This window comes from Pinus tabuliformis, chromosome 8 (assembly GCF_031772625.1).
Source record: "Pinus tabuliformis cultivar Carrire ecotype Pingquan chromosome 8, CPIR1, whole genome shotgun sequence".
NCBI lineage: Eukaryota > Viridiplantae > Streptophyta > Pinopsida > Pinales > Pinaceae > Pinus > Pinus tabuliformis.
Window position 1 is genome coordinate 469,287,014 of NC_142294.1, and position 24,703 is coordinate 469,311,716.

The window sequence follows — 24,703 nt, forward strand, 5'->3', positions numbered from 1 at the left end:
TCATTAGTAAATATAATTTAATTTTTAACCACGTAAAAATTTTGAAAAATTAAAAAAATTAAAACTATTTTTTACCATGAAAAGTGTAATAATAGTTAATATTATTATCAATTCCTCTAATTGCGAATAAAAAAAATATAATTAGTTTCGGTAGTGAGGGTGGAAACAAAACAATGTCACAATTTGAAAAATAAAATTTAATTATTCACATGACAACACCATCGAGCATACAATTTGCAAATTAAAATCGAAATGTTAGTAAAAGTTGAGTATCAATGCCCTGAAATCCCATAGAAAATCTGGTTTGAACAACCAATAATCAAATATGGTTCACAAAGCCGCACACCAGAAATCGTTGTTCCAGAGTGTACTGTCATGTTATGATTTAATCAGAGCGACTAGCAACTGGAAAGCCAGCTTCCTCATCTTCAATGCTGTTGCCGATGATAGCGTATTCATGAATTTCAGCTGTCAGAAAGAAATACAAAACCCACAGCATTCGCCTCTGTGCATCTCATTTTGAGTGCGAGCAACCGAAGATAGAAACCAAAGGACAAATAGGTGTTGCGGTTATTTCTTATTTTTCATGCAAAACGAATAAAAATAAGAATGGATGCGCAGTTCTCTCATCATCTTCATCATCAATGGCCACAACAGCAACCGGGCGACAGCCAAGAAGGGGAAACTCAAAGGGTGGTGTCGACACTGTTGGTTAAACATCTTCCGGAGGCACTGCCGGCCGAAACATTGATGCGCCTATTCTCTCACTATGGCGCTTCTGCCGTACGCCCCTGCGTTGCGGGCAGGTACTCCTCCTTCTACTCGTGTAATTGGCATCACAACTCAATTTTCATTACAAGTCTGTATACTGGTTCCTTCAAATACGGGGAAAGCAAATTCCAAATAAATTAAAACATTAAGATTCGTTTTTCAGTTAATGCTACAACCGGGTAATGGCATGTTCAACTAGCTAGAATCTTTTTTGAACTTGACTCCTGCATGACATAACTTCAAATTGGGAAGCCAGGCTATTAGGGCAATCAGCCATCCTTAAACCCTTAGTTATTCAAGCTTTGTGCAATATTTTATTATCATTCTTTATTGTTATTTTCGGAAATAGTACTGTTGCTTTTTTTATGTATTTGGAAGTTGCTTTGAGATACATGCACCGAGGGCTGGATCGCAGAACATAGACTTCCTTTGGTTTAGCTGGCAGGGCTGAAGAGTATCTGTACCGCTAAATTTACCCTTGACTTGTTGATCTGCCCTCCCTCTGAATGATTTGTTCTCTCAACTCCAGCAAGATTTATCATTCTGGTCGCAATCAGGTGATCGGACTTGGAGATACATGCGAATACAAGGACTATAACGGTAATCTAAATTGCTAATCCAGCATGAATAAGATGCTCAGAGTGCTGGATAGGACCATTAGCATACACAGATCATTCCATGGTAGACACACAATAAATCAGATTAAACACAGCAAATCTACTTCGGAAAGAAGTATAAATACTTAATGGAACATAGTAGTGCTGCCTGGAGTTTAAATACAGAAGTCTACAATTTGACGCGCACCTTGATACTAGCAGAAATAATACAAACTTTATGCTGGTCTGCGTCTTTTTCTGACAGCGACCTTCCTTGGGTGCTCTGTATTCTCTATCCAAAGAAAAACAGCTTCCCAAACCCCAAAAACTGAAACAGAAAGGATAAGGGCAACGATCTAAAATGGAAGTTTCCAAACAAGTACCTTCGAAAACTGCTTTTGATGACTCCATTTGCTAAAGTGACCTCAATACGTACATGGCTACAATGTGCGGACGGATCACCTATCTGGTGTCATGATTCATCCTTTTTTGTCACGCCATTTGGATGAGGCAGACCACAATGGGACTGAAATCCTGTTTGAATACTCTGCCAGTCTCACCAGTGAACCAAGGACCTGTTGGCAGAAATAGAACTCATTGACATTTGTAACCTTTCAGATACTTTAACGTTGTTCATATCTTTGATCCAATCCCTTAGTGCTGATCTCACGAGCTCCACCACAGAGCTTGGCTTTTGCAACAATATATATGCGGAACATTGGGAAGGAAAGCTTTGTATTCAATTTTCTGCCTGCTTAATATTATTGCCAAAGCCTTTGGTTAGAATTGGTAGATATGAATAAAAAGTATTTTTTTTCTTTATTGTATGTTTAATAAATGATTAAATAGGGTTACAACTAAGTGCATAAATAAGAAGTAGCTGTTAACAGGGAATACAACTTGCAGGAATTTTTATTGTAAAATTGCCAGCCAACCTAGAGCTCAGAGACACAGCAATTCTTATTTAGTGGGACAGTGTTGGACTGCTAAACTGCTAGAACAGAGAGGTATAGATCCCTTTAGATCCATAATCAGAAGGCACAACATGTACACGTTTCATCCTCTACTCATGTAAATGGCATTAAACTCAATTTGCGTGTTTGTATTTGGGTTGCTTCAATTATAGGGAAAGAAGATTCCAAATCTTATTAAAATATTAGGATTTTTGTTTTTCAGTTAATGCTGTAACTGGGTGATAGAATATTCAACTAGCTGGAAATTGAGTTTCTTGAGTTTGAGTTCCTTGAAGACACAACCTTAAGTTGGGCAGCCAGGGTATAAGGGCAATCAACCATCCTTAAAACCCTTTTTTATTCAGCCATTCGGGAATAATTTACTATCCTTCTTCATTTTTATCCTCAGAACCGGTACTGCTGTTTTTGTTGTTGTTTGAAATCGCTTTGAGAAACATGCCCTGAGGTCAAGGGCTGCACTGCTCTATGTGGACTTCTTCCTGTTTAAGTGTCAGGGCTAAAGGGTATCTATTCTGGCAAATTTGCCTGTGACTTGCCAATCCGTTCTCCCAAGTAAATGATTTGTTCTCCCAAGTCCAGCGAGATTGATCATCATCATCAGTCTGGTAGCAATCAGGTGACTTGACCTGGGATACCTGCACATACAAGGACTATAACCAGAAACTATATTGCTAATCCAGCATGAATGGATGCCCATTGTTATTGATTCAACTTGCACTTAAGATCCAAAGTCCTAAGATTGGTGCAAGCTGAAAGGGATCTCAAGAGGGTGCCAATGTCATGGTCACCACACACCGACTTCTCTCTTTAGACCGGCTCTCCTACAGTATATGGAGGGTGTCCCTAAGGGTAGGATCACTAAGACTAGGAAAATTACAGCTCAAGTGAAGTGAAGAGACACCTTAATGAAACATTTTTTTATTAGATTATTTGGTTAATTTTATGGTGGTTGATGGGGTAAGACAGTGCCAAGATCCTTTAGGGCTAATGGTGTCATAGAATAACAACCAAAGGTTGAAAACGGATGGGATATGGAAACTAGTAAATGCTGTCACAAACATGTAATAAACCAGAATTGAGGGCAGATTTGTATTGCTGGAAAATTTATGGTTTTAGGATCTCTTTCAAGGGTGAATTTTATAAGCACATGGGCATCAATATAAGGTGATTTTGCCACTAGTTGAACTAACATTCAACCTCTCGATGAATGGCATAACATGGACAGTTTAATGGATAACAAAAACAGCAAAAAAGATGGAAAGAAAGAACCTCCTTCCAGTGATTTATCCAAGGGACAAGACTGCCCTGCGCTTGGATCTCCTATTTTAGCAGAATTTCAATGTTTTTACAGCAACACAAATCAACCCTGGTAAAAAAAATGGACAGCTAACAGAGCATGTAACTCCACACATTGTGTAACCATTACTTGCTCAATAAGACGAGACAAAACCAAAGAGACGCATTCTTCTTTATTCCATCAACAACTATTAAATGGGGCCTTGATTAAATAGCAGTGTTGATAAATCAGCGATGTGCCAAAAAATTGCGATTTTTTTGGCCAGCCAATTTTTTGGCCTGAAAAAAATCATGATTTTGTTTCTTTAGTTATTTTTCCGATTTTTTCCTGATTTTTCCCCATTTTTGCCAATTTTTTCCAATTTTGAAAAAATGAATATATTTTGTACTTTTTAATGTTTGCCGTGGTTTGCCAATTTTTTCGCCCATGTTTTTGAGAAGATGTTGTCTGGACCCTCAACTTTTTTTTGCCGATGCCAATTTTTCAACACTGTTAAACAGTTTTTTGGCTCAAACCTTCTCAATGAGAAAAACACTATTCATTTCTAAAACCCTAGATCTATTCTAGGAGGATTTAAACAAATATCCACTTAACTAACTAGAGTGGACAAGTCAAACAACGTGTAAAATACTAACGGATAATGGTGATCATGCCACAAATCTTAATATCTGGTAAAAGATCTCCATTAGGTTAGGGTTCCTCCTCAAAAACGGTAGATGATAAGGTCAAGTGAACCAATGGGCCCCCTCAAAATCATCTAAGATAGGTCACTCCGCCAAAGAACATGAAAAAATGTGCGAGATCCAACTACATGGCAGTTGTGGACAAAATAGGTGCCATGTTGCACCTAGAATAGCATGCAATGACTGCAAGTGTGGTCTCCAAGGACCAAGATAGCATCGTCAAATCATGTGCAAATGGTTAGATCCCCTAGTGTGAGGGGTCAAACCATCAATAACTCATCACTCTACATGCAAGATGCTAACAAACACCTTGGAGTAGGGTGTGGCGTCTCTCTAGCAATAAAATAATGATATTAATTATGAAATGCCTCAACATATGTGCCAAATGAGGTGGGCACTCCATCTAGTGTGAAATTTTTCTGACCTCAGTAAATTGGCAAATTACTTCCTAGTAATTCCCTTACTAAAAATAAATTTTAAATTTAGGTTTAATGAATATGCACTCATTGGGATTTTAACCGGAAAAACAAAATCATAGCGGAAGCTAATGAAATCAATTTCCATACATACACATAATTAATTTTCCCTTCAAATAAGCATCTCATTAAAATAATAACAAAACTTACAAGGGCTCTCTTATTGGGAAAAATGCCCACTCAGAAAACAATACAAGCTACATCAAAATTTATGAAATTAACTGGGCACCTATACAACGTATATAGCCCCTCCAGAAACCCCTGAATCAACCCTCAACCTGCTGCTGGCTGCTCTGCAACTCATACCCCCTGCATGGCATGCATTGCATGCTGTACGACCGCCCTCGACCTCCACGCTGTGCCCTCTGCAAGTCGACCTGACTGGTATGGCTGCTTTCTCTCCCTTTGAAGCATACAACCTCCACTTGGCTGATCCCTACTGCTGCTACTCACTGCCTTTGTCTTCTCTGGGCTTGAGTCATTCACTGAGTTCTTGTGTCTTTATCCTTCACTTAGCCTTGCCTTTATAATCTTGAGTTATTGATCGAATCAATTAACCATTGATGATTAAGTCTCCATAACCCTAGTCTCTCAATGACATTGATGATTGAGATTAAGCCCAGATCAATGGTTTAGATTCATCTAATCCACTAATGTAAAATTTTCATTTCCTTATATTATGTAATGTCCCAAGGGGATTTTTGCCCTTAGGTTCTAATATTGTCTAGGGTTTCCAACAAATCAGAGAAAGAGTTATACAACAGCAGTTCACATTCATATAACAGTGGTTTTTTCTTCTATGCAATGCACAAATATAGAGATTTTCAACAGCAATATGGTTCCACGACAAACACCATAAAACAGGGCTGTTTGCCCAATGAACATCAACTTATCCAACCAGTAATCCACCAATATTGTACTGATTTGCGATGTTAGTAATTTAGTCAATTAACATTCAATTGTAAACTTATGCTAGTATCAACCAATCCTAGTGTTATACTAATTAATTCACTGTGCTGTTCTGAGCTTACTGCAACAGAAGTCCGAGTCTTCTCCCTGTTGGTAGTCGCAGCTCTTAAAATACATCTGTGTAAGAGGCCTTGCCTCCAAACCTTCAGGTCAACCCTAGGCAGAGAACCTTCGCTGCTTGACTGAGTTTTGGTGGCTAGACAGATGATAGAAAGGACTTCGCTGGTCTGGATAAGGTCTTTGTTGGATAAGATCCTGCTTTTCCTTCAATAATTTGGGCTTCACTGTACTTTGGGCAATCACAGAAGGATTAACTTGCTGCCCAAACTTTTGCCGATTAAATTCTCCTTTGAAGGAAAGTCACAGACGAACTAGATACCACAACAAACTTCAATGTTAGCATGGACTGTTACTTGACCAGATGTTTGGTAGACCATAAGGACTGTACTGACTAGTTAAGGGCCTCGCTGCTCTTAATATGCATGCGGTGGCTCAGAGAGAGTCCTCCGGAGTCTGCATCCTCTGTTATAAGCTGCTATGCCTCAATTCCTTCCGTCCACCTTAGACAAAAAAACCCTTGCTTGCTTAACCAGGGACTTGGTGGTTGAACAAACCGTAGGAAAGGAGCTTCATTGCCTGGATAGGGGCCTTGCTGGCTTTTGTTTGCCCTTGGTGCCTCACAGGAAACCACAGAGGATCTGCTGCCTTAGAAAACTCTTCAATTGGAACTGTAGAGAAGACGTCCACTGCCTTAAAACAGAGCTTATTGATCAATCAGAGAATTTCTTCCTCGCTGGCCAGCTAGATCCGAGTTATTCTGTGAGATCAAGCTGTAACAGGTCTGAATTGTTCCAAAAGATCAAGCTGTAACAGAACAGAGAAAAGGGAATCTAGCTAGGGGGGATCATTTTTAACTTCTCACTTGCATTACATCCGTCTTTCTGGTCATTTTTAATTTCTACACCAGCATAGCTCCTTCTCTGCCCTAACTTGGGGAAGCTTGAGCTGGTAAGAGGTGTCTTCTTCAGCTCAGCCTTTGGTGGAGCTGCTTCATGATAGAATGAGGGCATGGGAGATGCTTTGAATGCCAGAATTTTCCTACGCATTTTTATCTCAACTTCTTGCAGCTCGCTTGTTTGGACTTGCAACTGGTTTTTCTCTGCTTCCTTTGTGTTCAAATTTGCCTTTAATTTTGGAAAAAACTCCTTGCGTTTCTCAGCTCTCTCATTGCATCTAAAGTTGAAAACAGCCTCACAAGGAGCACCCTTAGAACCTCTGATTGATTTTGCACCTGCAGTTGATGAAAAGGAGGAATGTGCATCTTCGCCTAGTTTTGTATGCTTGTGTGGATCCAATTTCTGGTCACCTAGATGTAGATTTTTAGAGCAAACGATCACAAGCAGTTTGTGTATTCTTTCTCACAGACTTCTTGTCCCCTTTAGGAACTGAAGAGGGTGAGCTACACCTCTTGCACCAATACACTGGTTCATGTTACTGGCTTCTACCTAGACATGTTGCACCCTTGTAGAAGCTCTTTTGTCTGTGGCAAGAGCAAATGGTTGTGGAACCATATACTTCAATCTTGCAGTTCCGCTTTTTGTTGGCTGATGGACTGTAGCTGTTATTGTAACTTCCATATGTTCCAGTGGGAGCCTTTCTCCCCTAAAGTCAATGCTACCGCTTAGTGTAACCATTTTAATCCCTTTAACGGAAGTACTTGGGTGAAGTGGCCTCGACTTCTGTATTTGAAAGCATTCATTTTTACCAAGCACACTTGAACTGGGCCTATGTGATTTCAGCTTTGTCATACTTCCACGTTAGACACTGATTTCTTGACTGCTATATTCTGAAAATCCTGATGTCCAGATGACCATCTCCCATGTTCAGTGAAAACTGATGAGGAACCCATGTAAAGCATAGGTGTTGCTGATGCAAATGTTGGAGGTGGCCACTCAGTATCACACGTCGACAAATGATGCATGAGTAGAATGGGTAGAGTGAATAGACTGGATCCTATTGAATACACTGGAGTTTTAAATAGGGGTTGTCTTTGAGTTGTACGATGATGACTTCTCAAATTCCTCAGAGCAGGAAGAGAACTGAGGTCTTGATCATTGGACAAGGAATAAATATTAATGTTATCATCCAAAACCAACGTGCTTAAATTCTTTTTCTGGACTTTGGAGTCTCCACCTTCCTGATCTTCATTCTCATAGTTTTGTCGGCTGCCATCTGCCTTGATTTGAGGGTCATTCGACTTGTTAAGATCAAAACACTCTTGGCTGTTATCTGAAAATTTTAACTTGACTTTACGAGCTTCACCCATCATAGCCTCTTGAGTTTGGTTCTCAGAGGACACAAATTACAATATCCTGCGTTGTATTTTTGGCAAACTGTTTACTGAGTTCTTCGCTTTCAACTATGGAGTCCTGGTACCCTTCATTGGCTTTTAAATCATGCAATTATGGACTCTCATCATTAACTAATCTGGGATCTTTCTGAACAATGTGTGAAACCAAGGTATACCTTCATCTGCATTCTTCATCAACTTGAATTTCACTGTTTAATGTCTGCTGTACTAGAACTTCCAGAATTGGATTATCAGGGATTAATTCCTCATTCCAATTTCCACTGACTGAAACCGCCATCTGTCCTTCATTGGTGGTTTGTTGTCATCTTCTTTCTGTCCATCAAGGCATACCATGTCGAATTTTCCTCTATTCTGTTCAAAAAACACATTAAGATGGCAGTATATGTCAGGGCTGTTGCGTTCCTTATCACGATTGTTCTATACCTCAGTTATGAGAGATGGGGGTCTCTCTAGCTCTATTTCTGAGCACACAACTTGTGTTAAAGATTTCCTAGAAATGCCATCACAATCACATGGTCCTTCCCATTTTTGATAGACTCTGTCCCTTTCCATTTCTGTGTTGTTTTCTTTGTTGACATCAGTTGCTAGTACTACCTTATCACAATTCGGGGGGTTGGACATGGGACCTTATCTCTCTTGTACTTTGTTTTTCTGTTTTGGGCTTACCATCAGTGTCACTCGTTCTGTTTTTCTGGCAACTAGCCAAAAAATCATTGAATGCTTTTTGCTCTGTGACCTTATCCTTCAATTCAGGGGCTTGATCAGTCTTGGGGTTCACGTGTGTTTGATCTTTGTGATTGTTTGCAATCTCTGATCGTGCAAACTGATCCAAGTGCTATTTTGTTTGAGGGCATTAAATTGAATAGGAGCATGGTGAATGCTTCCTGCGTTGATTCCAAGTGGAGCAAGAATCTAAGACATCACCTGCTAGTGCCGCTGCCACAATTTCTCCCACAACTTTTTGTTCTCCATTGAATCTTCCCTGAAGACCCTGGGTTGGGGACATCAACCCAATTGCTCACAGGCTAGCAGGGTGAGCATGCTCTGATACCACTGTAGTATTCTAGGGTAATTTTTCCACCCTAGGGTTTCTTAAGTGACTAGGGTTTTCAACCAATTTCATTTTCCTAGTTCAAAACATGACTCAAAAATTTATCCAGCACAATAATATAATCTTAGTAAGCAACATTGTTTAACACAATGGACTATTCAGTATAATACTAACAATACCAGTGTAATCCAAATTCAAAGTCTAGTATAATTCTATACAGTTCCGAATTCCAACAGTACTTGGAAAAATGAACAACTAATTAACAATCCGAGTTATCCTATAGCTGCTTTATAGGCTGGAAAGAACCTTTTCAAAATCTGTCCCGAGAGAATGCTTTTGCATGAGATTTACTTCAGATACTCATCCCCAATATTCTTCTCAGACCAGTGAAATCCTGATCTAGTCTGTCCTAATCATTGTTGTAGGAAACATCCCCACTCCCCGGATCTAAACCCCGAAATGCGATCCGTACGGATGCGTGGGGGAAGAGTCGTCCGAAACGTGCTTCGGAAAAACTGAAACGCGTTTCGCATTGATAAACACACTTCCTGGAAATTCTGGAAGCGTGCGTTCGAAGCGCGTTTCGTACGGTGCTTCGGTCGTACGAAGCACGATGCTTCGGAGGCCGAATTGTACAGATTGCATACGATTCCGTACACGCTTCCTTCTTTTTTCCCAAAAAAAACCTATTTTTAAATTTTATTTTTTATTTTTTATTTCTTATTTTTGTGTGAGTTGGCTTGTTGGGGGTGGGTCCACCTTGGGTTAGGGTGAGGAATGAAGGGATTAAAGCCCCCATTCATCCCTCATTTACTCACTTTGAGTTTATGAGAGTTGGAGAAGAGAAGAGAAGAGAGGAGAGGAGAAGAGAAGAGAGCTTGGAGGAGTGGAGGAGGAGATAGGAGAAGGAGGAGGAGCTTGGAGGACTTCATCTACAAGAGCTAAAGAGATAAGTGCAAACCCCAAACTCCTTTATTTTTTTGACATTTTTTTTTGTATTTTTCGCATTGTTTCTACTTGCTCCTTTACTTGCAGATTGTCCACCACCTATATCCATATTCCAAGATGGTGTTCTTTTGGCTTCTATGTATCATTCCACTTTTGGTTTTAATGATGGCAAGGGGGAGTAGGAATAGAAGAGAAGAAGCACAAGAGGACAGTGGTCCCAATGTGAGTGACCCAATGTATGATGAGGAGGAAGGGTTTGAAGACGAAGGGGATGAAGTTGAACTTGAAGGGGAAACTGAAACACTAGAGGGGAAAGCTGCATTAACACCCTTGTGGAACTATGTGACCAAACTTGAAGGGGGAAAGGGTGGTGGAAGCTACAAATTTTTGTGCCCTCATGGTTGTCATGGAGGAAAACCATTTAGTGGTTCATATACCCGTGTGAGGAGGCATCTTTGTGGGGTGATGGACAATGATGATAAAAAGGGTGCTGTGGGGATACAAATTTGCCCAAACATTTCATTTGAACAAAGAAGAAAATACATCCAAATAGAGGAGGCTGCACAACAAAAAAGCAAGAAACAAAAAACTCATTTTGAATCAAGTGCAACCTCTAGATTTGGTAGCTCATCTCCTCATGGTACTTCTGGAAGCTCTGGAGGTAAAAGAACAATAGGGGATTTCCTTAATGTTGCTGGGAGGGATGATGTGGATGGAAAGATAGTTCGATTTCTTTGTGCTTGCGGTGTACCATTCAATGTGCTTCGCTCTCCCTATTGGCATGAAATGGTAAAGGCCATCAATGAAGCCCCAAAAGGATACAAGTCCCCCAACTATGAGAAAGCTATAACAATGTTATTAGTGTCAGGCCAGGGTAACTCCAGAATGAGCGGAAGAAAAACTGATGTCAAATTTCATTAGAGAACTATTGATTATATACAAGAAGGAGACGGAACAGTTCATCTTCTTGATGACTGTTCACGTTCCAGTTCACCCATCCGTTGAGGATTAGGTGTCAACATTCCCCCCCTTAATCTGAAGCTAAGTCACATGACACGAGGACACGAGACACGGAGGACACGTAAATACGAGGTATTCAATACGAAACGCAGTGACCTGGAAACAGGACACGGGGGACACGTTTTATATATATTTAATAAAATATATATATATATATATATATATATATATACCGAAATATAGTTTTTTATCCATATTAAATTGCAGGTTGCAGCTTATCTAATCAAATTAAAATATAATTACTTCTCAAAGTTCATAGTTCACTTTAAAAAAATAAATAGAATCAAAATTTACAACTTACAAGCACATAAGAAACTAAGTAGTAAGTACTTACTACTAATTATAAATTTAGAACTTAGATATTAAAACCATAAAATGCAGATTTTCCATTAAGTCATCAAAATCAAAATGTATCAAACCAAGACAACACCAAAAGGGAATTTACTCCTGCATTCAACGAAAAACCTAAGTGAATCCACAACAAAAGCAAGAGAACTGGAACCACAGAACCAAACAAACAAAGCGCTGATGGCTATAACTTTTAATATTCTGAAATCTGAACATTGAGCTTCAAACTCAGAGATCCAAATTGAAATTATAGGATTGTTTCTTTACTGGGTTTTACATTTATCGTTCACATTTCGGCAACCAAAAGAAGTCTCAGCAAACAAACGTGGCACTCTAATGATTCATACCACGTGGATGCTTGCAACTACAAGTTCATTTGAGATAGATGGGCTTGAAATTTGTGGAGTAAACACTTTTTGCTCATGGCAAAAGAGAAGAGGAATATTCAGTGGACATTGCATCTATTGAAAAATTATATGGTTATTGATAGTCGTATGAATAGAGATTAGACTCATTAATGAGCGTTGAAGAAAAACTGAATAAACTTCAAATTTCTGTGATGAAAAACCATTAAAAAAATTTAAAAACCTGTGAAACATATGTAGCAAGTCGTTCACCGAATCTCACTAACCAACCGGAGTTTGTAAGCCGGAATCTCGCTATAAACCATGTTTTTTTTTCAATACGTATTCAAAACATCGAAATACGTTAGGGCAACGTATTCTCCAGACAAAATACGCGTATTCAAAATTTATGACACGAATGGAAAACGTCGAATACGTATTCGATTTTTATGACACGTCAAAAATCGTATTGGACACGTATTAGGGCTGTTTTCGTGTCCAATACGTAAAATACGGGACACGGGACCCTAGGGGACGTGTCCTGTGACTTAGACCTGAAGGGATGTTGGTGAGTCCAAGCATCGTTCTGAATCTTTCAAGTTTTTCTCTTCCAAGCGCTTTGGTGAAGATGTCTGCAATTTGCTCGTTTGTGGAACAATGACGGAGATGGATTGTTTTGGCCTCAACATGATGTCGGATCAGATGATATTTAGTATTGATGTGCTTAGTACGATCATGGAACTTTGGGTTCTTGGCCAACTTTATTGCAGAGGTGTTATCAATCATGAGTGGAGTTGATTGTATTTGTTTTACCTGCAAATCTTCAAGAATTTTCCTGAGCCACACAATTTCTTTCGTTGCTTCAGCTGCTGCCACGTATTCTGCTTCTGTTGTGGAATCTGCTGGTACTGATTGTTTGCGTGATCTCCAGGAGAAAGCTCCTGATCCAAGTCTCATAGCATATCCTGAAGTAGATACCCCAGTTTCTTTGTCTCCATCGAAGTCTGAATCAGAGTATCCAATCAAGTTGAAGTCGTCCACCTGTGTATACTTGATTCCAAGGTCTTGAGTTCCCTTCAAGTACCTTAGAACTCTTTTTGCAGCAGACCAATGTCCCTCACAAGGCTTTTGCATAAACCTGGAGAGGATTCCAACAACAAATGAAATGTTTGGTCTGGTAGTAGTGAGGTAGATGAGACTTCCTACAAGCTGTCTATACTTTGTTGCATCCTCAAATTCCTTTCCTTCAATAGATGTGAGCTTCAAGTTTTGTTCCATTGGAGTAGAAAGAGGATTGCACTCTGTCATGCCAAATCTGTTTAACAAATCTCCAATGTATTTCTTTTGAGAAAGAAATATGGATTTTGGATGTTGGGTTACTTCAATGCCAAGATAGTAATGAACATAGCCCAAATCAGTCATTTCAAAACTTTTTTCTCATTCTTTCTTTATGGATGCAATATAGCTTTCATTGTTCCCTGTCATTAAAAGATCATCTACATATACCACAAGATATACCACTGTTTTCCAACTTTCTTGACAAATAAAGTTGCATCATCAAGATCAAAATGTTTGAAGTTGAGTTTCAGAAGATGCTCAGTTAGTTCTTCATACCAGGCTCGTGGTGCTTGTTTGAGGCCATACAAGGACTTCACAAGTTTGCATACTTTGTGTTCATGTCCTTTCACAGCAAATCCTTCAGGCTGGGACATAAAAACATTCTCTTTTAGATCTCCATTCAAGAATGCAGTTTTTACATCCATTTGATGGACTTTCCAACCGTTCTGAGCAGCTAGTGCAAAGAGTGTCCGGATGGTGGCCCATTTTGCTGTGGGGGCAAAAGTTTCCTCATAATCGACCCCTTCCTTCTGTGCAAAACCTTTTGCCACAAGCCTAGCTTTGTGCTTGTCAAGTGAGCCATCAGCTTTGTACTTGTTCTTGTAGACCCACTTGCAGCCAATTGGTTTGGTTCCAAATGGAGGATCAACCAGCTTCCAAGTGCCATTCTTTATGAGGGCATCATACTCCTTCTGCATCGCTTCTTTCCATTCATCATGAGAAGCAGCTTCTTTGAAGGAAGTTGGTTCAAAATCTGTAGACAAGTTCAATTCACAATCATAAGTAACATCCATATCAACAGGTGACTTAGAGTTATCTACATCACCTCCATCTTGTCGGTTTGTATTTCTGGTTCCTGTTTTTCCAATTTCATCAGGATGAACACTTTCAAGTGTCTTTGTCAGCCACTTTGGGGGACCTTTCTGAGATGGTCCAGGCTGCTCTGTTGATTGAGTTGGGACTGAATCAAGATTAAGTCTCCCAATTCTATCAATTACATCACTTAAAGCATCATCCGTTGTTGGAGTGTCATGCAGGGGAGATTGTTCTTCAGAAGAAGAAGATTCCACATGTTGATCTAGTATAGGAATCCCCTCTTCAAGATGTGGAATTTGATTATCAAACTCTTGAAATGATTTCGGTTTTGTGAATCTATCCAAGCGATCAAGTTGCCGCTCAACAACACTGTCAGATTTGGATGATTCAAGAAAAATGACATCTCTAGATATAACAAACTTTTTATTTACTTCATCATAGAGACGGTATGCTTTAGAGGTGTTTGAATACCCTAGGAAGATACACTTACGACTTCTAGCACCAAGTTTGTTTCTATGTACCTTTGGTATTAAAGCATAATAGGTGGAACCAAAAATCCCGAGATGTTTTACCGAAGGAACATGTCCATACCACAATTCATAAGGAGTCTTGTTTCTTATAGCACTAGATGGACATCTATTCTTTATATATGCAGCACATAGAACAGCATCAGCCCAAAACATTGTCTTTACATTTTTGAAGAAAAGCATGGATCGTACCATATTCAAGATTGTTCTATTCATTCTTTCTGCTACACCATTCTGTTGGGGATTATAAGGTACAGTTGTTTGATGTTTGATCCCATGTTGGCAAAGATAGTTTTCAAATTCATTTGATGTATATTCTTTTCCATTATCAGTGCGAATAGACCCAATATGAGATTGTGCATCATTTTCAATCCACTTATGAAAATTCTTGAATGTTTGAAAAGCATCAGATTTGTTCTTCAATAAATAAACCCAACACATTCTGGTGTAATCATCAATAAATGTCATGATATATTTATTTCCATTTGCAGAAGGAACAGGCATTGGACCACATAAATCTGAATGAATGAGTTCAAGCTTCCTATGTGCTCTTGAATGTGAATCATGAAAAGGCTGTTTGCTATGCTTTCCTAGAATGCAAGCATCACATTGCTTATGTTTTCTAGGAATTGTAGGCAAACCAGCAACAACATTTTTCTTCAATAAGCGGAGACTGTCATAGTTTAAATGTCCAAATCTAGCATGCCATAATAAACTTGACGGAAGTGTACCTTCTTCATGATGAGAAATATATGAGAAATGTGGTGCATGAGCAGAGGTTCCTTGCAGTTTAAGAAGTCTTTCTTCTTCTATTCCCCTCATGACAAGTGAGTGGTCAGATGCCTTTCTTACCTCAAGCTTTCCATCAAACATATGAATGGAGTGACCTTGCTGGCGGATGTGGACCAAGGACAACAAGTTTCTCTTGAGCTGTGGGAGATATAGAACATGATCCAGAAGAAAGTCTGGAAGACCAGGCAGTTTAAGCCTGATTGTGCCAAGCCCTGATGGCTTGATTTTTGACTGATCTGCAAAGTATACTGCTCCATCAACATTGTCAGTGAAATCTTCAAAAAAATCTTTCCTATGAGTCATATGACAGGTTGCTCCTGAATCAAGCAACCAATCATTTTTCGAAGAAGCAAGTGAAGCATTAAACAAATCTTCATTTACTCCAATGTTACATTGTGCCTCAATATAGTGAGCGGATTCAGGTGCTTTACCTTTGTTTGTGTCATCAGTTTTACCTTTCTGCTGATTTCTTCTCTGCTCAATTTTGTCCCATGGTAGCTTGCATGTAGAAGCATCATGTGATCCATTTCGTTTGCAGCGAATGCAATGCAGATCTGCCTTTTCTGCTTGAGAATGTCTGCCCCCCCTGCCTCTGAAGTATCTTCCTCTTCCTCTTCGTCCACTTCTTCCTCTTGTAGAATCTTGAGCAGGATGCTTTTCTTTATGAGCAATGCAAACAGTCTCTTCAGAAGATTCAGGGACTGTTTTCTTTCCAAAGGCTTTCTCTCTTTCAGCAAACTTTTTCACAAGAGACTCAAAGGTTATGTCTTTAAGATTTCCATTTGCTTGTAAAGACTCAAGATAGTTGGAGTAGGTAGGATAGAGTGCTTTGAGAAAGGCAATAAGAGAGATATCCAGCTCAACCTTAGTGGATTTAATATCATGCATTATAGACTTTATTTCAGATGCAAGAGCAAGGGGATCATTATTTTTCAGTTCAAGAGTGAAGAGTTTAATCATGATCTGAACAACTTCAAGTGCAGAATGTGAATCATAGAGTTCTTTCAGCTTTTGTAAAGCTTCAAAGGCAGTGGAATAGGATGAAATATGACGACTTACTTCTTCATTTACAGATGCTGCGATCAATGCATAGGCTTTGCTGTTCTTGTTTTCCCAAATGACAAGTTCTTTATCTGATGTAGGCTGCATAGGGTCTTTGTCTTCTTCTCCGACACACACTCCTTTCCACAACTCATTGTAGATGAGGGTGTGTTTTACCATCCGAGACCATTCAGAATAGTTCTCCTTGCCAGTGAGAATTATTCCTACCATAGAAATGATTGAATGCATTCTGTAAAAAAAACTTCTGCTAAAAAAAACTTCTGCTGATAAGAAATTTCTGCTGATAAAAAACTTTTACTGATGTACAGTGAAATTGTACTCAAAAGCTTTCTGTGGGAAATAACTTTGGTTGTTTAAAAATAATCAATCATTCACCGCGAGCTCTTACAAAGTTGGAGCAGCAACGGTATTAACCGCGAGCTCTACAAAGTTGGAGCAGCAACGGTATTACAATTTCAAAGTTCACTGAAAAGACTAAAAAATCACCATAAATCCCTTTGATTCTCTAGACCTGAGCCCATAACCAGATTGACTCTCAGCCCTTACAAAAACCCCCGCATTATGGAATAATGTCAGATACCATACTCTACATTTTGGCCCTTACAATTGGTGTACAAGTGAGAATAATCTCACAATTTGTCACATATTCCAGTTCAGTATAATTTCAACTATCAAGTTCTCTTGAGAATGGATATTAAACGACTTCAAATGACATCGTGAATTTAATGCCCACTCAATAGGCGCAGCATGCTTTCAAAGATGGATTACATAGCCCCCTTACAATCTTACTAACTCATACAAAATCATCAGCCTCAAAATCCAAAGCATTGCGCAGTCATAACATAGCAGAAAGCATTTCACTTACTCCAGTAACAAAGGTGTCTAATGGGAAGCTCGAGGGACACTACAAATTACTTTCGACATAATTTGAGCTAAATGAATACCTCGCTAAAAACCATTTCTGCGTTGCTGATCTTCTTTTCTACATGGAGTCGTTTCCAATGTTGGAGTCGACATCTCAAACATCTACAATATCAATCGAAGAGAAAAGAATTTGATACCAGCAAGGGAATGTTCAATTAAATCTGCATCATCACTTGCGCCCACGCATATTAACTTCTCTTGACTTCGCATATCCTTGCTGTCGTGGGTTCGGCCCCTTCTGGACGGCTCTTCCTCAGGCCATTTTGGCACGGTCGTTGTTATCACCAAATTACCAGGTGTAGCCGAGTCGGAGTCTCAGAAACGCACATTCAGATTTCCAAAACGCAAATTCAGATTTCCAAAACGCACATTCAACAACGCATAACTATGGAGAGTGCGCAGTCTCAGGACAGAGGCGCTCAGGACAAAGGGCGCAGTCTCAGGACAGAGGCACGCAGTCTCAGGACATAGGGCGCAGTCTCAGGACAGAGGCACGCAGTCTCAGGACAGAGGGTGCAGTCTCAGGACAGAGGGCGCAGTCTCAGGACAGAGGGCGACTATTTTTAGAACCTGGGACCTGTGCTTTGATACCATGTCAGGCCAGGGTAACTCCAGAATGAGCGGAAGAAAAACTGATGTCAAATTTCATTAGAGAACTATTGTATATTTATATACAAGAAGGAGACGGAACAGTTCATCTTCTTGATGACTGTTCACGTTCCAGTTCACCCATCCGTTGAGGATTAGGTGTCAACAATTAGAAAGAGAAAAAGCAAAGGTTCAAAGAGCTTTGACATGTTTTACAAATGAGTGGGTAGATTGTGGGGTATCCATTGTATCAGATGGGTGAACAAATATTAGAAACCAACATTTGATAAATGTTCTTGGTGTTTCTGCTAGTGGTGCAATATTTGTTACATGTCATGACTCCTCCTCCATTAGTGCATCTTCACAAAACATTGCAGATCTCCTATTGCAATCAATCAAAGATGTTGGTCCGAATAATGTGGTTCAAGTGATCACAGAAAATGCAGCAAATTGTAAGGCAACAGGAAAAATTATTGAGCGTACTCATCCACACATCTTTTGGTTTGGGTGCCTGGTTCACACATTGAACCTTTTGATGCGTGATATTGTGAAGCATAAAGAATGTGGGTGGATTAATGAGCTTTATAGGAGAGGAAAGCAACTCATTAAATTCATCATAGGGCATACAAGGGTAAACTACTTCTATGGCACTTACTCCAAGTTGCAGTTGCTTAAACTTGCAAAGACAAGATTTCCTAGTTATTACCTCACCTTTAGGCGGCTAGTGAAGGTGAGACAAGCTTTAACTAATATGGTATGTGCTGAAACATGGGATGAAATTAACACTGATAGAGATGGTGCTAATGTAGCCAAGGACACTTTTCTTGACATGTACTTTTGGTCACTGGTTAAATATGTTTTGCAATTCACCAAACCAATTTATTACATGATTAAGTTTGGAGATTCAGATCGACCAATAATTGGGGAGGTGAATGAGCAAATGGATAGCATGTTGGGGTAGATTAAAGACATTGTTGACACTAGAGATATCACCTTGCACAATTATATTTGTGTAGAGGTGGAAAACCGATGGGAAATGCTAAATGTTCCATTGCATGCATTAGCATATGTTTTGACACCTAAATACTATCATCTATCATGGATTTCAACACCAACACTTGTGGGGGGGGTTAAGCGGAAGCAGGAGAAAACCACACCAAGATCAAGAGGTTCACAAAAAATATGTGATTGCCATGGTACGGAGACAGTTGAGCAACTATACTCTTAACACTGGTCCATTTGGGAGCATGCATGCAATTAGAGATCGAGAGACTTTTTCTTCTCTTGAGTGGTGGAACATGCATGGAGGGGCTACTCCACTTCTGCAGACTTTGGCATTGCGGGTGCTATTACAGGTGGTAAACACTTCTTCTGCAGAGAGGTATTGGAGCTCTTATTCTTTCATCCACAGCGTTAAAAAGGAACAGGTTGAGTTTAGACCGGGTAGAGAGTTTGGTTTATGTTCATTACAACTTGCGATTGTGGTCCCATTATTGTGATGATGCAAAGACTAATAAAGACCTTAAGATTTGGGACAAGAATCCAGAGGAGCCCAATTTGGAGGATGGAGTGTTGCGATTAGAGCAATTAGAGGATGCTCTTATCCAGGTATGTCCATTGTGGTATGAATTATCCTTATAAAGCATTTCTCTAATTCATGTTTTTAATTTTTTTTGTTAACTAGTGTTTTTTTAAATGAATTTTTTGAGCGATTCCAGGATGATGATGATCGTGTTAAGATGCCACCCCCATCTGGTCCTTTGGTTCCTAGTTTCCATGGTTTAACACCAACAACAGGGGGTTCGTCTTCATCAGTTTTAGTGCCATTGCCACAACTTCCACAGGCACCATCTTCTTCATTGCCACCACGTGGAGGCCCGCCGCCACGTTCTCTTCGTGGTGGAAGGAGGAGAGATTAGTAGATATATTCACAATTTACTACTTTGTCATAGATTAATCATTAGACTTGTAGGCTTGTGAATTTGAACCTTTTTTGTCTTGGCGGTCACCAAGTGACATATTTTGTAAACATTATTATTTGAATTTTGGACATGACAGATGTTGACAATTGCCGACTTGCTAGATAAATCATAATATGCTCTATGTTTTATGTTCTATAATATGCTTAAATGTTTTATGTTTTATAATATGCTTAAAATTTTTATGTATGTTTGTAATTGCTAGCATATAGATGGTTGATGTACATACTAGTAACTACAATGGAATCATGGATGCCATATCTATCTTGATTTATGAAAAAATATGCATGTTTTTATGTCTTCTACAACTAATTTGGTATTTGGGATGTTTGTTTTGAGTATAAATGCAAAAAACTATACAAATATATATATATATATATATATATATATATATATATATATAGACGCTTCTGCAGACACTTCGCTTCCTATATTTTTGGATAATGATGCTTCTGCGTCCCCGCTTCCAAGAAATGTCCTCGTTTCGTCCCCGCTGCATGCAACATTGGTCCTAATCCAATCCTTCACATTGCTTCAGATGGTCCCTCCGAGTTTGACTATATGAGCACAAACTCTTCTTAGAGGTTGTGAATCTGCCAGGGCTGAAGTGGCCTTCGGAACCCTTCTACACTTATCTCAACATGTTATGGGTGATTGCAGGTCTACTACAGGACATGGCCAACCTTCCAAAAAGCCTTAGGATAAACCAAGAAGTGATGTTCAACCTCAGAGATAACATATCAATTTATTACAAGGAGAATCCACATATGTTTAACTTCATAATTCCGATCTACTTCAAGATGGTGTCTCAGGCAAATTCATGATACTTCAAAGGGAGTGCGGACGCCTTAGGAAGATGGCGTCTTGCCTTGGCGAATCTGGGAGTGAATGTTTTAGATTAATTGCATCTTGCCTTAATGAACTTCGATTTGTGCCAGAATAACTTGTGCGAATTGACTTTGGACTCGGTTAGGTGCCTCAGGAAGATGGCATCATGCCTTAGTGAAATCAGGATTGCGAATGTTTTAGATTAATTGCGTCTTGCCTTAATGAACTTCAGACTGTGCCAAAATAACTTTTGTGAATTGACTTTTGGACCCAATTAGGGCAGCACTTGGCTTAAGTGGACTTTGCTGCTTGATCAAGGCATTGATAGTCACAGATTCCACAAGTAGCCTTTGCTATTTTTGTGGAGAGAATATTCAATAGACACAGAGAAGAAATGACCTTCGCTGCCTAGAAACTGAGCTCGTTGACATAGTAAATAACCACAAAGCACTGCTTCTTGAGATAGTTAGAACCCTGTTGGTAGAACAAGGAAAATGACTAGGTAGGGTGGGATCACCTCCATCGAAACTAGTCCAAGAAGAAAGATGGGGTCTTAAAAACGTCAGAGCATTAGGCTCAAAGCCAGACAGAGATAAGTGATCCAATTCAATGATGATCAAATGAATCTAACCCAATTGTATTTATAGATTTCCTTGAGGGTTTTTTTTCTCCTTAATTAATTGAGTGAGGTTCACACCAAACCCCAACTTTGGGCTTTTTCGCCCTCACTGCCCCAAAACTTGCCCTCCACTGCCCACACATTGGGTATTTTAGGGTTTTCCCATTATCGAGGACTATAGCCCAATGTTTTAAAACTCTGGCTCCGACTCCGACTCGACCGAGGGTCGACTCCGACTTCGACTTCGACTTGGTATTGACTCGGCTGGCTTGATTTCAGTGACTCGGTCGTTGTAAAAAATACATTAAATATTTATTTTTTAAACACATAATTTTAAAGATTTTCATTCATGTTTCCAAACACACAGCATTAGAATATAGATAGAAGACAACATATGATCAAAGTAGGCTCATGAATATATCCATTATATCAAAATGGCACCCAGTGCATTGTCCAACACATACACGATGATGATATAGAGATCAAAAAAGAAACACATAACCAAGGAGGCTATAAATGGCCTCTACAACAAAAGTCTGTGACCAGTACTATTGGCTGCTGCTAGAGTTCCCAACATCATTTGGCTCAGTGTTACTTGGGAGCGAGAGCGAAAGTGGGGAGCGAGAGCGAAAACGGGAGCAGGAGCGACATTTTCAGAAGCTCCCGGTTTGGGAGCGAATCCCGGAGGAGTTCGACAACCAATGCCACTAACATCAAGGTACATAGAGGGATTGGTGCTCTTGATTAAATACACGTTCCATACGCTAATACATGACAAAATTCAATGGAAACATTGCAATCCCCCAATCTTGAAACACTGAAAAATTGATAAGTCTGCTGGATTTTGAATGAAATTTAAAATTCTACTTTCTCCATATGAAATCCAATGAGGCCGGAACCACTCTCAAACATCTTGAGTCATTTCATCGTAATGTTAAAAATTTAAGTAAAAGTGACATTCTCCTTAAGTAAAAGGATGAAAATGAAGATTAAGGAGAATGTCACTTTTACTTTAAGAATTTAACATTACCATGAAATTTGAATAGGATATCAATACTAGGAGAGGGGAATGGACCCCAAAGACCAAAAAACCAATTAATAAAACCATTTGGAGTCCCCCACACTCAGAAAAACATAAAAAAAAAATTGCGTTTTTGGGGTTTATTGGCCGCATGAAGTGACCCGGTCGAGTTGATACGGACTCGGCCGACCGAACTGGTTCGACGGCCGAGTCGCAAATTTTTTTACCAGCTCAGACCAACTCGACCGAGTCGGTTTCGAGCCGGCTGACTTTTAAAACACTGCTATAGCCTATGGGGATTATTAGTTTTGATTGATTTGGTAGCATCAAACAGATATTCTATATTTTTGATTTGTGTCTTAAAGGCTAAGGAACAAGAGATCTCCAAAACCCAAAAAAGGTTTCGCGAGATAAGCTTGCGAAAGTTGAAACACCTTAATTAAATTAATTAGCCATAATTTAAATATTTCCTAAGCCTAACTTAGGAAAAGTGGTTAATTAAAGTGAATTAATTAAGGAGACCGACTTATGCTCTAGAGACTTCCAGAAAATCACACGGATTGAGTCTGAGATGATCTTAGCTGTTGATGAGGATCTAATCATGGCCGTTGAAGCTCCAACGAGAGATTATAAGAGCAAGTCGATGGGATGGAGAAATACACAAGAGGGGAGCGAGTTACCTTGGCAGATCGAGCTATCCAATTGTAGTGATTCAACAAGGAAGAGAGTTCAAGCTAGAGAAGGAGAGCATCAATGATTGAGGGAGTAACAAAGGAGAATTCTGGAGAGTTTCCTTGTAGTTTTCCAGTGCCGGAAAGGCAGGAAAAGGGAGGCCGAAATTATTCTGCAGAGAGGCTAAGTAGCCAGTGTGAGTAGCCAAAAAACTAAGTGTGAGTGCCAGAAAGAGGGTCGTTTTAGTTGCTGAACGCCGGGAGATCACCCAAAAAGTAGAGTGACGTTGAGCAACTTAGTTAGAGCTGAGTAATAGGTTGTACTAAGTCCCAGGCCAAGTAGTGTGAATTCCAGGCACGTCGAGTTGCCATTGAGAGGGTTCAAGCAGGCCAGAGGGAGGCTGAGTTGATTGTAGAAGGGAGAAAGTTTCTCCAGTTGATTTTGCTAGATTATTTCTAGAGGATTGCCAGTTGGGCATCCAGTTGTAATAATTTCCTAATTGCTGCATAATAAAATAAACCCTCATCTGCTGTACTGGTTTTCCCTTCGGGTTTTATCGGGGATGTTAGTCCAAAAATTATTGTGTTCATTTTTTATGTGTGTGCATCTATTTCTCAGTTCCTGATTTTATTTTCCACAACGTATTTTATGGTGAAGATTGCAATTGTGAATTATTCAATAATTGATGTAAACAATTAAACTACTAATAGTTAGGAGAATAATATCTAGTAATTGCAATCAAGGAAATTTTACAGGGATCGATAGGCTAGTTTGTCCCTTGGGGACATTACAATATGAATTCTCACCCATCTTGCAAGAGCACATGAATGAAGGTGGGATTCCGATCAAAAGGTACTTTATTCATTTTTTAGTCGGGTGCTTATGCTTGTTTGTATTTTGGGCTTTTGGCATGGATTATGGGGTGACCTGGAAGAAGGAGGGATATTGACGTGATCTTGTTCCTTCACCTTAAATGGCGGGTTAATCTTCAACCCTAGTCTAGTGGGACCTCCCCTAATGGCCCAATGGGTATAGGAGGGGCACTACTTGGGAAGCCCTGATTGAGGTAACGTGTTCCAACTATCCCAACTCCATACTTACCACTTTCCATTTTACATTACGAGGCCTATGTTCCACCTCCAGTTTTCGAGTTCAACTGACCATTGGTTATTTGGAATTTGGCACCCATACATCCTCATACTTGGGTAGGGCCTGAAACTTGGCCTTGGGAGGTTGATGCAGCTAAAAGGAAAAAGCATATATTGGCGACAAGCAAAATAAAAGAAAGAATATTAAAATGCAAAGATGGCTGACACATACACATTAGCATGTGGGCAAAATCCTAGCATGAGCTCTACCTCACCCCTTATGGCCATCAACCAGTTCCTGGGTGTTAATTTTTGGTAGCATCGGAAGTGCTCTAGCCTTTAAAATTGGTGGAGAGGCTAAGGCACATGAGTTCTAAAGAACACATAAATTGTTTGGTGAAATTCCACCCGGAATGTATTTTATTAAAATAATTAATATTTTTAATGGGGTTCCTAAATCTAAACTTAGGAAAATTTAAATATTAATGGGTATTAATTAAAATATGGGTGAGAATGATCTAGAAGGCGATCACGTCATGTTTTAATCTTAGCCGTTGATTAGAGAGTTAATTTCAGTCGTTGAAGACTCAACAGGAAAAGT

The 24,703-nt window shown here is 39.5% G+C and overlaps 1 pseudogene across 1 annotated transcript in view; it reads left to right on the forward strand.

Moving 5' to 3' along the window:
• The first annotated feature begins 249 nt into the window (after window positions 1–249).
• The window catches only part of LOC149236094 (U11/U12 small nuclear ribonucleoprotein 65 kDa protein pseudogene), a 68,691-nt pseudogene continuing 44,237 nt past the window's right edge, over window positions 250–24,703 (forward strand). The window contains exon 1 of the transcript XR_016245892.1: window positions 250–806. The product of XR_016245892.1 is annotated as a U11/U12 small nuclear ribonucleoprotein 65 kDa protein pseudogene (transcript). The remainder of the gene's footprint in view (window positions 807–24,703) is intronic.